The sequence below is a fragment of the Pongo pygmaeus genome, chromosome 2, assembly GCF_028885625.2.
Source record: "Pongo pygmaeus isolate AG05252 chromosome 2, NHGRI_mPonPyg2-v2.0_pri, whole genome shotgun sequence".
Classification (NCBI taxonomy): domain Eukaryota; kingdom Metazoa; phylum Chordata; class Mammalia; order Primates; family Hominidae; genus Pongo; species Pongo pygmaeus.
Window position 1 is genome coordinate 88,499,815 of NC_085930.1, and position 12,396 is coordinate 88,512,210.

General features: G+C 39.7%; 1 long non-coding RNA gene across 2 annotated transcripts in view; it reads right to left on the minus strand.

The window, feature by feature from the left end:
• Positions 1-12,396, minus strand: part of LOC129034236 (uncharacterized) — a 327,788-nt gene that overhangs the window by 21,336 nt on the left and 294,056 nt on the right. The window contains exon 4 of one of the 2 annotated variants that reach the window (XR_010125720.1): positions 1,975-4,681. The exons of the other annotated variant lie outside the window; for it this stretch is intronic. This is a non-coding gene — a long non-coding RNA (uncharacterized LOC129034236). Of the gene's footprint in view, positions 1-1,974; positions 4,682-12,396 lie in introns of those variants that run through there. 2 annotated transcript variants of the gene reach the window in all.

The window sequence follows — 12,396 nt, forward strand, 5'->3', positions numbered from 1 at the left end:
GTGCTAACTGCTCCAGCAACAGACTGCCTCTGAGTTCCGGGAAGTCATTTTGCAAAGGCTTTGGACTCAGGTGGATGAAAGCCCCTGAATAGCCCATTAGTAGTTTCAGCTTTATCAGGCCGATCGCTTGCCATAAGTAAAAGAAAAAAGCCAGTGTGGGGACAACCGTATCATCAGGTGGGAGAGGATCAAAGCCCATTCTATATCACACATTCAGTGAAGCGTGGGTGCAGCAGTGAGAGAGAGATTACTGTAGCAATTTGCAAAGTGTATTCCTCAGGTGATATTCTATGGTCGAAATGCTTTGGCCCAATAATTCTATGCTATTTCTACTTGTGGAAAGTCGCAATATATTTTTGTCAGTTACAGGCCCTAGGAATTCCTGAAATGACATATACCTTTTAAAAAACTTGGTTTTCCCCAAATTCATCTGACTCCTCTTTATTTTATAGCGCACCTATTAACAGTAAGTAGCCTTCCATTGAAAAATAGTACCTTGACCTATGAGCCCCTCTCCAACTCCCACCCCCGTCCCTTGTTTTTTTTTTTTTTTTTTTCCGACTTTATTTAATGAGAGCATGACCTATGGTAGTTCTAATGCTTCCTAGTTCTTTATATGTCTTTTTACATGGAAAAGGATAATAAAAATTATAGTAGTTGCATGCTAATGGCTATTAACATCTTTTTTCCACTTAATGTTTTCTTACTTTCTTTACCTGCTGTAAAAATATTCTGTGAATTCCTCTATTTTACTAATTTATGAAGTGCCTGCTGTCAGAAGTGCTGGCCCAGAGGTGAGACCATTACCTCTAGGGCTGAGGGGATCAATAGCGTAGGGAAAACCAGCATACCATGGCTCAGCAGTTGGGAAATTCCACCCTGAGGAGCTAACAGGTATGCAGCAGTTGAACCCACCTGGCTATTGGGAATGTGTGTGTGCTGACTCTGGAGTCCTCTCCACTCACCATCGTTTGGTGTCTTCACATACCTACTTTTTCCCAGTGTGAGGTCAGATCTGAGCACTATGATTGGTGCCTTTCGTTTCACTGCCCACCCCACCCAAAACACTATACAGGGTTCTGGTACCGTATAATTCAAATGACTACCCTCATTTCCTGCGTTAGGTACATTTCATTTTTCCTGTCTTGGTTTCTATAAGAGGCAGCAGAACACATGGAGGAGAACTGGGGGATGATCTACCAGCAATCCCTGCAACATGTGGAGGATTTTCACTTCCTTTCAATTTGGAGCAGGCTGTTCTCAGAGGATCCCTTCACCTTCCCCCACCCCACTGCCCTACTTAATTCCAAAGCAGACAGCCAGAATTTGATTTCACTATCAGAGCTGTGCCTGCTGGGAAAGGGGAACCAAGTGGGTGGCCACTGTTAGGGAAAAGTTATATTCAAATGGGCTCATCGGAGCTGGTAGGATTCCAGGTGTTTTCCAAATACACATATTAACGAATACCACATTTCTTATTTCCATTTTGAGATCTCTAGGCTCTTTTTTCATTATTGTTTCCCAGTAGAATATATTGTCTCCTTTTATTTCCTTCAGAAGTAATCCATATTCATTGCTCAGAATTAAAACTATACAAATGAGCAAAACAGAACAAAAATTGCTCATAAAGTCACCACCCAAATAGAATCATAGTTAACATTATAATGTGTTTCTCCCAATCTTTTTTCATGCATTAGCATTCAAAGTTTGTTTTAAAACATTGAAATATCTGTGCATAATGTATGATAAACATCATCTCCTACCTAAATATGTATCTCAATTATCTTTAGAAGCCATGAAATATTCTTCTATAATTTCTAGAGGCTGTATAACCTCTCTTCTGTGTGCAGTGATGTATTTGATCCCTTCTTTTACATAATCCAAAGTAGTGATTCAAAGTATGGGGTTTCCCCCTATAATAAACATAGTTATAGTTAATACTTCATAACAAAATATTTGTGTGCACATCCTTGATTTTGTACCATTTTTGCTTCATTTATTATGAAATATAACACACAGGAAAGTACATATACATACATTTTTATAGTTAGTTGAAATAATTATAAAAATAAATACCAATATAATTACCAACCCCAGCTCGTAAAAGATCATGGCCAGCAGTCCATGAGCCTCTCTCCTTCAAAACTCCCTCCTGTTCTTCTGGAGGGACTACCATTGTGATTTCCTTGTTTCCTTTTTAATTTTACCTCTTATAAATGTTCATTTTTGAACTTTTATGGATATGGATTCATATTTTTGTGTTTGGCTTCTTTGGTTCAATATATGTTTGTTAAACTTATCTATGTAACTTGTTCATTTTCATTATCGCATAGCATACCATTGTATGAATATGTCACAATTTTTCCATTCTATGCAGGATGGGTATCCCAGATTTGCACAATTACAGGTTACAATAATCCTAGGACATGTGTGTACCCATTTTTCTAAAGTATACATCCAAGATTGAAATAATTGAGGATAAGTTGTCTTCAGCTTGAGTAGATAACAAAAAAAGTACCATTTATACCAGCTGTGTAGAGGGTTCCCAATATTTTACATTCTCTCAACATTTGGTATTTTCAATTTAAAGTGATTTGTCAATTATTAGATAAGCAAGAGTATTTCATTTTTGTTTTTATATACATATTCCAGATTCATAATAAGGTTGAGCACCTTTTCATGCACAGAATTTATTGGTCATTTGAGTTTCCTCTTTTATAAAGGAAGAGACTGGAGTCTTTTGCAGATATTTTTCTATTGTATTGTCCCTCTTGTGATTTAGAAGAGTTCTTCATATCTTCTCAAAAGGAGCCCTCTGTTGGTTATACAGGTTTCAAATATCTTCTCCCAATCGATGGCTCATCTTTTCAATCTTTTAATAGTTATCTTTCTGATGAACAGTTTTTAAAAAATGTAGTAAAATCTATAACCTTTTCCTTAGAGTCAACACTTTTTGTGTTTTAAGACATTCTTTACTACTTTTCACTCATGAAAATGTTCCTCTATATTATTTTCTAAGTTCTATAGTTTATCCTGTCCTATTCTAAACTAGTTGGATTATTTTGTATATTGTGTAAAACAGGTGTAACTTTTTTCTCATCTTTTGAAAAGTAAAAATGTGTGAAAATCATTTTTTATATTGTGTAGAATAGATGTGTGATTTTTTTCTCTTTTAAAAAATACATGAATACTCAATTTTCCTGGCAATATTTATTAAAGTGTACTTTCCCTACCAAACTGCCATGTAACCGCTGCCATACAGCAAATGGCTGTAACACTGGTCTATTTCTAAACTTGCAATGTTCCACTGGTATTTTGGCCTATCTCTGACTGCAGTTACTTCTAACTTAATAGTCACTCTTGATACCTGGTAGGTGATGTCCCCTCATAGTGTTCTTGTCTCTTATTTATCCTTTGAAACTCCATATACATTTTAGAATCAGCTTATTGTGTGCAAAAAAATTGGGGAATTTCATTGTGATTTCATCAGAGGACAATTTATATATTTACAATATTGAGGCTCCCAATCTATGATCATTTATCTAGGTATTCTTTAATACCTATTAATAACATTTTATAATTTTACTCAAGTCTTGCAACTCTTTTGTTAGACTTATTCTTACATATTTTTGATGCCATTATGAATGCTGTCTTTTAAATTGTTTATCTTCTGGTTTCTAATATATAGTACTATAATTGATTCTTGTGTATTGATTTTCTATCCAGATTTTATCTCTTAATGAAAATAATATATCTGAAGTTTCTTTGGGATTTCATACATATAAAATAGTATCATTTTATAATGACAATTCCGGTTTTTCCTTTCTAATCTTGATGCTTTTTCTTTTCTTTGCCTCACTGCACTGACTGGAACCTGCAGTATACTTCTGATAAAAAGCGGTAACAGTGGGCATTTTTGTCTTTATCTTGATCTCAAGATGGGAATTTGCTATCACGTATAATGGGTGTTGTGGATTTTTTGTAGATACCTTTTATCAGATGAAGGAAATTAACTCTCTGATCCCAAGTTTTACTTCAGAATTTTTTAAAATCATGAATAAATGTAGATTGTTTTTCCAAATGTGTTCTCTGTAAGCTTGAAGATAACCTTATACATTTTTTTCTTTTAATATGTTGTCATTGTCCATTGTTTTACAACAAACTATGCAAGTAATAAGTGGATTGAAATAACTACCATTTTTATTATGTTTCACAAATCTGTGGGTGAAAGGGGTCAGCAAGATGGTTCTTTTGCTTTTGTTTGTGTGCTCTCTTGCCATTGCAGTGAGAGAATGTCTGGGGCTGCAAACATCTGGAAGTTTAATTTGGATGTGGGACTGTCCAAGATGGCTCATTACATGTCTGGTGACTTGGTAGGGATGGCTAGAAATCTCAATATAGCTGGTATAAGGAAATGACTGAGGCTGTCCTTTCCATGTAGTCTCAGACCTCATTCTCTCTACGTGGTCTCTACAAGGTCTTCGCAGCTGGGTAGGTGAACTTCTTACATGGTGGCTGAAGGATCCTAAAGTGCAAAAGTAACACTGCCAAGCCTTCTTGAGATATGTTTCTGGAGTAGGCACAGCTTCTCTTCTGCCATGTTCAATTGGTTACGGAAGTCACAGGCCAGCCCATATTCAGTGAGAGAGGAATTTCATAGGGATGTGATGCCAAAGGTCACCTTTAGAGAATATTACAATATATTAATGTGGGGAATTATAGCAATTAGCTTTTCTAATGTCTATTAACCTTACATACTTGGGACAAACCCAACTTGGTCATCACAAAGAATTATCTTTAAGCCTAATATATTACTTGCTTAGCTTGGCTCATTTTGATTTTTTCATCATAATACATTTCAAGAAAAATAGTAAATCATCTTTGCCCTAAAAAGAATCCAGTATAATACTTGATATGGTCTGGCTCTGTGTCCCCACCCAAATCTCATCTTGAATTGTGATCTGAAGTGCAATCCCCACGTGTTGGGGGAGGGACTTTGTGGGAGTTGATTAGATCTTGGGGTGGTTCCCACCTGCTGTTCTTATGACAGTGAATTCTCAGGAGATCTGATAATTTTATAAAGGGTTTTCCCCCACTTCACTCTGCACTTCTATCTTCTGCTGCCATGTGAAGAAGGACATGTTTGCTTCCCCTTCTGCCGTTATTGCAAATTTCCTGAGACCTCCCCAGCCATGCAGAACTGTTAGTCAATTAAGCCTCATTCCATTATAAATTGCCCAGTTTCAGGCAGTTCTTCACAGCAGCATGAAAAGGGACTAATACAATACTCTTATATGATGAAAGTAGTTGAAACAGCAAGTTCTCTCCTCTCCGAATATATGTCCTGAGACTAAACTTCCTTGATTTCTCCATGGAGGGGATAGGACATTGGGCCAATCTCATTGCTCCCAGCCTAGCAGGCATCAGAACCTTAGAAGCCATGATTTCACTCAGTGACTCACTGTCACATTGGCACATCCTGTTGCCTGTTGATGGTGCCACCTTTTACACAGAGGCACTCAACACATCCTGCACTGGCAATGAGTTGAGTCTCCCTGGCTGCCCCTTCCTCTATGCGACCTCACAATGATTGCACTGGAAGGATTATGACAGCAACTTCCTACAGTCCCATGGTGCCCAACAAATTGAGGGTGACTCAATGCCTCAGACAAGGAGGTAAATGTTTCTTTTCAATGATTATAATTGTCACTCTTCCCTGTCCCCTCCCCCCCACAGTTGCTGATACTATATTCCATTATGTTTATAAAAATATTAAGGGACATTAGTATAAGGTGATTAGGATAATATTTAGTTACTATTATAATATATTCTGTTTGAAATACTATAACTTAAGATTTGCCAGACATTGCACCATAGGCTTTATACATTGTGATGGACAGAACATGGCCAGAAATTTATCAACATTTCTGCCATTGAGAGGTAAGTCTCTGACCTTTCCCTTTGGAGCCAGTTGAGCACTGTAATAGCAGTGAGCAGGAGGATATGGAGGAAGTGATGCTGTGACTGTTTCCAGGGCTTAATAGACTAGCAGCTTCTACTTCCTGTCTCTTGGAACATTCACTCAGAGAAAAGCCAGCTGCCGTATGAGAAGTCAGCAACCTTGAGCCCACCATGCTGTGAGGAAGCCCAAGGTAGCCACAAGAGAATAGAGAAACCTAGCTAGACACCATCAGCTATTCTAGCCATCCCAGCCCAGACACCAGACATATGAATGAAGAAGCCATCAGATGATCCAGGCTTAAATGCCCACTGCCTGCAACCATGTAAAGGACTCTAAGGGAGAACTACCTAGCTGAGCCTATCAACTCCCAGAACCATACAAGATCAATTGTTTTGAGCCACTAAATATTGGGGTAATTTTTTTTTTGAGACGTTGTCTCACTCTGTCACCCATACAAGATCAATTGTTTTAAGCCAGTAAATATTGGGGTAATTTTTTTTTTTTTTTTGAGACGTTGTCTCACTCTGTTGCCCAGGTTGGACTGCAGTGGCGTGATCTTGGCTTACTGCAAGCTCCGCCTCCTGGGTTCAAGCCATTCTCCCACCTCAGCCTCCCAAGTAGCTGGGACTACAGGTACACGCCACCACGCCTGGCTAATTTTTTGAATTTGTAGTAGAGACGGGATTTCGCTGTGTTAGCCACAATGGTGTTGATCTCCTGACCTCGTGATCCACCCACCTCGGCCTCCCAAAGTGCTGGGATTACAGGCGTGAGCCACCGTGCCCTGCCCAGAGTTTTATTATTACTCAAATCAGTTTCCCTGAGCATTTGAGGAGCAGAGGTTTTGTGTGTTCTGTTTTTTTTTTTTTTTTTTTTTTTTGAGACAAAGTCTCACTCTGTCGCCCAGGCTGGAGTGCAGTGGTGCAATCTCAACTCACTGCAAGCTCTACCTCCCAGGTTCACACAATTCTCCTGCCTCAGCCTCCCCAGTAGCTGGGACTACAGGCGCCCACCACCACACCCAGATAATTTTTTTGTATTTTTAGTAGAGACGGGGTTTCACAGTGTTAGCCAAGATGCTCTCGATCTCCTGACCTCGTGATCCGCCCACCTTGGCCTCCCAAAGTGCTGGGATTACAGGTGTGAGCCACCCCACCTGGCTGGTAATTTTTATGCCTCAATAGAAAGCAAGAATATTTGTTATTTCATTTTCATTAAATCTCTGTGAGATAGGGCTATCATTATGCTTATTTTACAGATGAGGAAACAGAGATTAAGTGATTTCCTCCAGTCCAATTAAATTATAATAGAACTGAGATTTGAACTCCAGCCTATGTGATTCCAAAGCCTGCAGGTGTTTAGCAGGCATGGTGCAGTAATTTTGATCCTTCTTTTGACAGATATAAAAGCAGTATTGGTTTGTGCTCATAGGATATTTACAGCCTGCTAAGATGAAAATGACAATAATGACAGCAAAGGAGGGAATGTTTGGTGAATTTGATGGATTTTACAAAAATAAACTATGTTCCTATTCTAAGACTGAATGTAGTGAGGGAGACTTCTGTGAAAATTTGGAAAGTGTGAGGGAGGCGGTAAGGGAGAGTTCATATACCATGCTAGTTTGTCTCCTAAGCCCCATGTGCCTTTTCTTATAAATCAAAGTGCTCCCATCAGTCAATGGGGATTTTGATACTTAAGGTAATATCAACAATCTGGATCTTTCTTTAGTCCAAGCGTTTTAGGGCTATCTTTAGTGACTAGCAATGTTTGGTAGCTCTAGATTTAGAGTGGCACTGAATTCAATTAAGAAAGAAGATGCAAGAGGCCCAGGAAAAGATCGCTTCAGGTTTAGTAAAAACTAATAAGTGGGTCTCAATTGAGATGCACATGATAATCACCTGGAGAGCTCTGAAAACTCATGCCTTGGCCACACCCCAACAAATTACACGGGAATCTCTGGGAGTGGGATCCAGGCATCAATATTTATTTCAAGGTCCCTAGATGATTCGAATGTGCTGCTGAGGTTGAGGGCCAATGCCCAGTAAACTACATTTGGGAGCACTGAAAATGCAGTCCTGTAAGACACATGCTCACCAGCCCTCGTCCTTCCTATCTTAGTCTCCTCTCTCTTGGGTCTAGAAGTTGATTCATTTGTTCATGTGACAGTTATTTAGTGAACATCCACTACGTGCTAATTTGGAGTCATACTGATACCGACATAAAAGATTATAGGAGGAGAAATCAGCCATTTTATGGATAAAGATAAGTTGAATTTTGGTCTTGTTGTGTTTGAGGTGCTGTGGGACCTCCTGGTAGAGAGATTCAGAGAGTACAGATGTCTAAAGCTTAGAGTGAATGAACTGGACTGCAGTTTAGGGTGAATGAAAATCCCAAGCATGAATATGGTTGGTTTTGGATGTCACTGGATATATCCCACTCCTGTGAGGAGTAGTTGCTCAATATGGGTAGGGGTCCTACTACTAGGGCAGTGTGAAAAAAAAAATCACATCTATGGGGAAGACGGGTGATGCATGCCATAGAACTTGAAAGAACTCCTCTTCCAGGCAATTCTCTTATGTGTCCCCAAGCACAGTACCAACTCTGCTCCTCCCCCTCCAAAAACTCAAGTAAAATGTAACTGAAAACCATTGCATTAGAATATAGGCCATGATTCATGTGACTAGTACAGTCTTTCAGTAGATATTTTCCCACTGTTAAAGTTATTTAAGACATTATCTCTTCCACTATCTTTTTTATGGTCTGTAAAGACCTGTGCAATCTGGTTCTCAGCTACCACAGGATGTCATTTCCTTTTGTGCTTTACTCCTCACTCATTCCCTTTGCTACAGCCACCCTGACCTTTCTATGTGTCTTTTGAATATACAGGGCTCATTCCTATTTGGGGACATTTGCACTTATTACTGTTTAAGATTTTGCTCCCCCAGATCTTACTGTAGCTCCTCCTGTCTTAGAATTTGGGTGTCAACCCCAAACCCAGATATCACCTTCTTAGAGAGGCTATGTCTACATACTATACTGACACCCTATTTTGCCTTCTTTATAGCTACATATTTATACCTAAAACCTTTTTAAAAATTATCATTTTGTTTGTAGTACTGTTAGTTCTACAAGGACAAGACTTGTGAATTTCTAATTTCTAGTCCCAAATTAGTACATAGCAGATGACTATTAAGTAACTGTTGAGTGAATGAATGTATGAGTGAGTGAATGAATAAATGGTCCCCTGATGCAGGGGAGAGGGGACCAAGAAAGGAAGAAGGAGGACTGGTGAGCATGTGTCTTACAGGACTAAATTTCTAGTGCTGCCAAATCTAGTCTACTGGGCAATGGCTCTCAACCTCATTTACACATTAGAATCATCTAGGGACCTTGAAATAAAGTGCTGATACCTGGATCCTACTCCCAAGATTCCAGTGGGTCTCTTGCGCTTTCTCACTTAAGTGAATTCTGAGGCTATAAATCTAGACCACCAAGCAATACTAATCACTGAAGATATCCCCAAAACACTTGGTCTAAGAAGAAAGATCCAGACTACTGCTTTTTACCTTAAATATCAAAGTTCCAATGACTGGTGGGAACCTTTTGGTTTATAAGAAAAGATATACGGAACTTTTGTTAGAGGACAAACATAGGAATGGTAAATGAGACAAATTCAGAATTTTCCACATTAGCGTCTGCCTTGGTCATTGAACATTAAAATAGAATAGGGAGAGTAACTTAACAGTCCTCCTGGGAACAGGAGTGGGTTTTGACATTTTGAAGGTCACATCTCTGTCCCCAAGGGAAGCACAGAGGAAAAGGGAATCAGGTTCATTCCCTAAGTCCATCTCTTGGCTTTTATGGGAAAGGTACCAATGGCATTGATGGAGCCTGTGGAGCACCATGCTGATTGAGAAAAATATTAAAGCAGCAAAACTTTCTTTTCAAAGGGAATCAAACTGTAATCCCAATTTCTAAAACTGATCAAAGAGGAGCAGTTCTGTTTGAAATAGAGTTTGTAGCCTGGAGGCCAGCTCAGTCCAGGCTGCCTCACACAATCCCTATCCCCAGGTGGCCCTGCAAGACTGAAGCTTAAGGCTCTGCCAAATGTAATTTGAAAAACACTGTTCCAGACCATGCTTTCAAGAGGAGCAATTGCACATTTCTCCTGGTTCAGAAAGCCTCCCATCAGAAAAGCTAAACTAATGACTAATATATAAGGGGTAGTGTGGTTTCTTTGGTATCAGTGCTGATCATGATATTGAGATTAACCAGGTTGGACCCTTTCTAAGGACATTTCAGTGTACATAAGCATCATTCCCATAGAGTGTCCCCACCAGCCCTGGGCACATACACTACCAGCTTAGCATCCATACAGAAAGAAAGTAAAATGCAGATTCTGATTCAGTGGATGTGGGACACGGCCCCAGCTCTGCATTTCTGATAAGGTCCCTTGTGAATACTAGGGTTTCACACCAGAGTTGGTGCATCGGAATCTCTTGTGAGACTTATTAAAAATGCAGATTTTTGGCTCCATCCCAGAGCTTCTGGATGCAGCTCTCTGGTTATGGGTCTGGAGGTTTTTGTTTTTAACAGGCTCCCAGTTTTTTCTGACATTCACTATATTTGACAACTATACTCTAGCATGTGTTTACTTACATAGCTTACTCTTGAAGAACCCAGGAAGAGAATCTGAGACTCAACAACTGGCAGTGCTGGAGGGGGGTTTGGAGATCATCTAGCTTACCCTGGTTGATTAGAAACAGAGGTCCCAAAGGGCAAACAATTCTGCCAAGTGTCTGTCACCAACTGGCTTTACAGCAAGCAGATACCAGAATGAAAGCATCTGACTTTCTAATCCTCGGTTTCCCCTAGAACACAATTGGCCTGCGTTTGTCATTGCTTCTCTATCTGTGCTGCTTATGAGGCCAGAGACCTTGTTTTCTGCTGTATTCCCAAAGTCCAGCACAGTGACAGGCACAGGGAAGGCACTAAGTAAATGTTACTGTTGTGTACTCCTGCTATGCTTGGGCCTAATCAGTTACTTCCAAAATTTCTTATTAAAAGTTCTCAAGTTATAAAAATAAAAATTCTACAGCTCAGGAAAAGCAGGGAAAATTTTAAAAAAATGTATGGTCCAAAGTAAAAAGAGCAAAGTTCTTTTAAGAGTCTGAACATATAATAGTAAGCATTAAGAACATGGTCTATGGGAGTAAGAGGGGATGACTCTAGAATATAGCTCTGGCTCCAATATTTGCTAATGTGTAAATTTTGCTCAGCTACTCTGAGTCTTGGTTTCCTCATGTGTAAATTGGAGACATCAGTAGATCCTATGTCATGGGGTTTTATGAATATTTAACTGGTAAATGTAAAATGTTTAACATGGTGCCTGGTACACAGTAAGTACTTAATCCAGCAATCGTCCTGTTGATCACAAAAGCAAGATAATGGCCAGGCATGGTGGCTCACGCCTGTAATCCCAGCACTTTGGGGGGCCAAGGCAGGCCGATCATCTGAGGTTAGGAGTTCAAGACCAGCCTGGCCAACATGGTGAAACCCTGTCTCTACTAAAAATACAAAAATTAGCCAGGTGTGGTAGTGGGCACCTGTAATCCCAGCTACTTGGTAGGCTGAGGCTGTAGAATCACTTGAACCTAGGAGGTAGAGGTTGCAGTGAGCCGAGATTGTGCCTCTGCACTCCAGCCTGGGCAACTGAGCAAGAGTCCATCTCCAAAATAATAATAATAATAATTATAATTATAATAATAATGATTCCATCAGTTATACCAGAAGCTAAAGGATTATGCTTCCCTTGCCAACTGCCTACTCATAAGAACTGAAGATAGATCATCTCTGAAGTGGTCATGTACAATGTATAGACTGTAGGATGGCAGTGAACAAATGTGGCTTTGCATTGCTTCCTACGAGTACCTTTCTAAGGCACAGCGTGTCACCTCTACAGGGTCAAGTAGCTACTGAGATGCTGAGGAACCAAGTTACTGAGCTGAGTCACTCCTAAATGGCCAAGATGGCAGGAGGGCTGAATTCTCCACCTGGGACTCTTTGCAGGGTCCAAACATTGACTAGCTCACTTAGAGGTGGGGTAAGGGCACCTTGAGCAATGTGTTTCACTCTGTAGCCAAACAGTATCAGCAAGATATTTTTAGCCCAATTACTACATGGAGAAATGTGAGTTTGAAATGCATGCCTCAGGAGTTCACTTGGGTAACAAGACTGTGTGATTATGACTTTCAGGACGTGTGTTTCCTTCACATGTCCCAGATTTTCAGAATAGTTCTGATTTTTGAACATTCTGTTCCACCATTCTATTAGTAAAATTCTGTTTGAGTAGATATCCTGATTCTATAGGGAAGTGGTTGGGAAAATCTGGTCACCGCAGACCAAGATAGAGATCCCATTAAAGACTTGGTGGT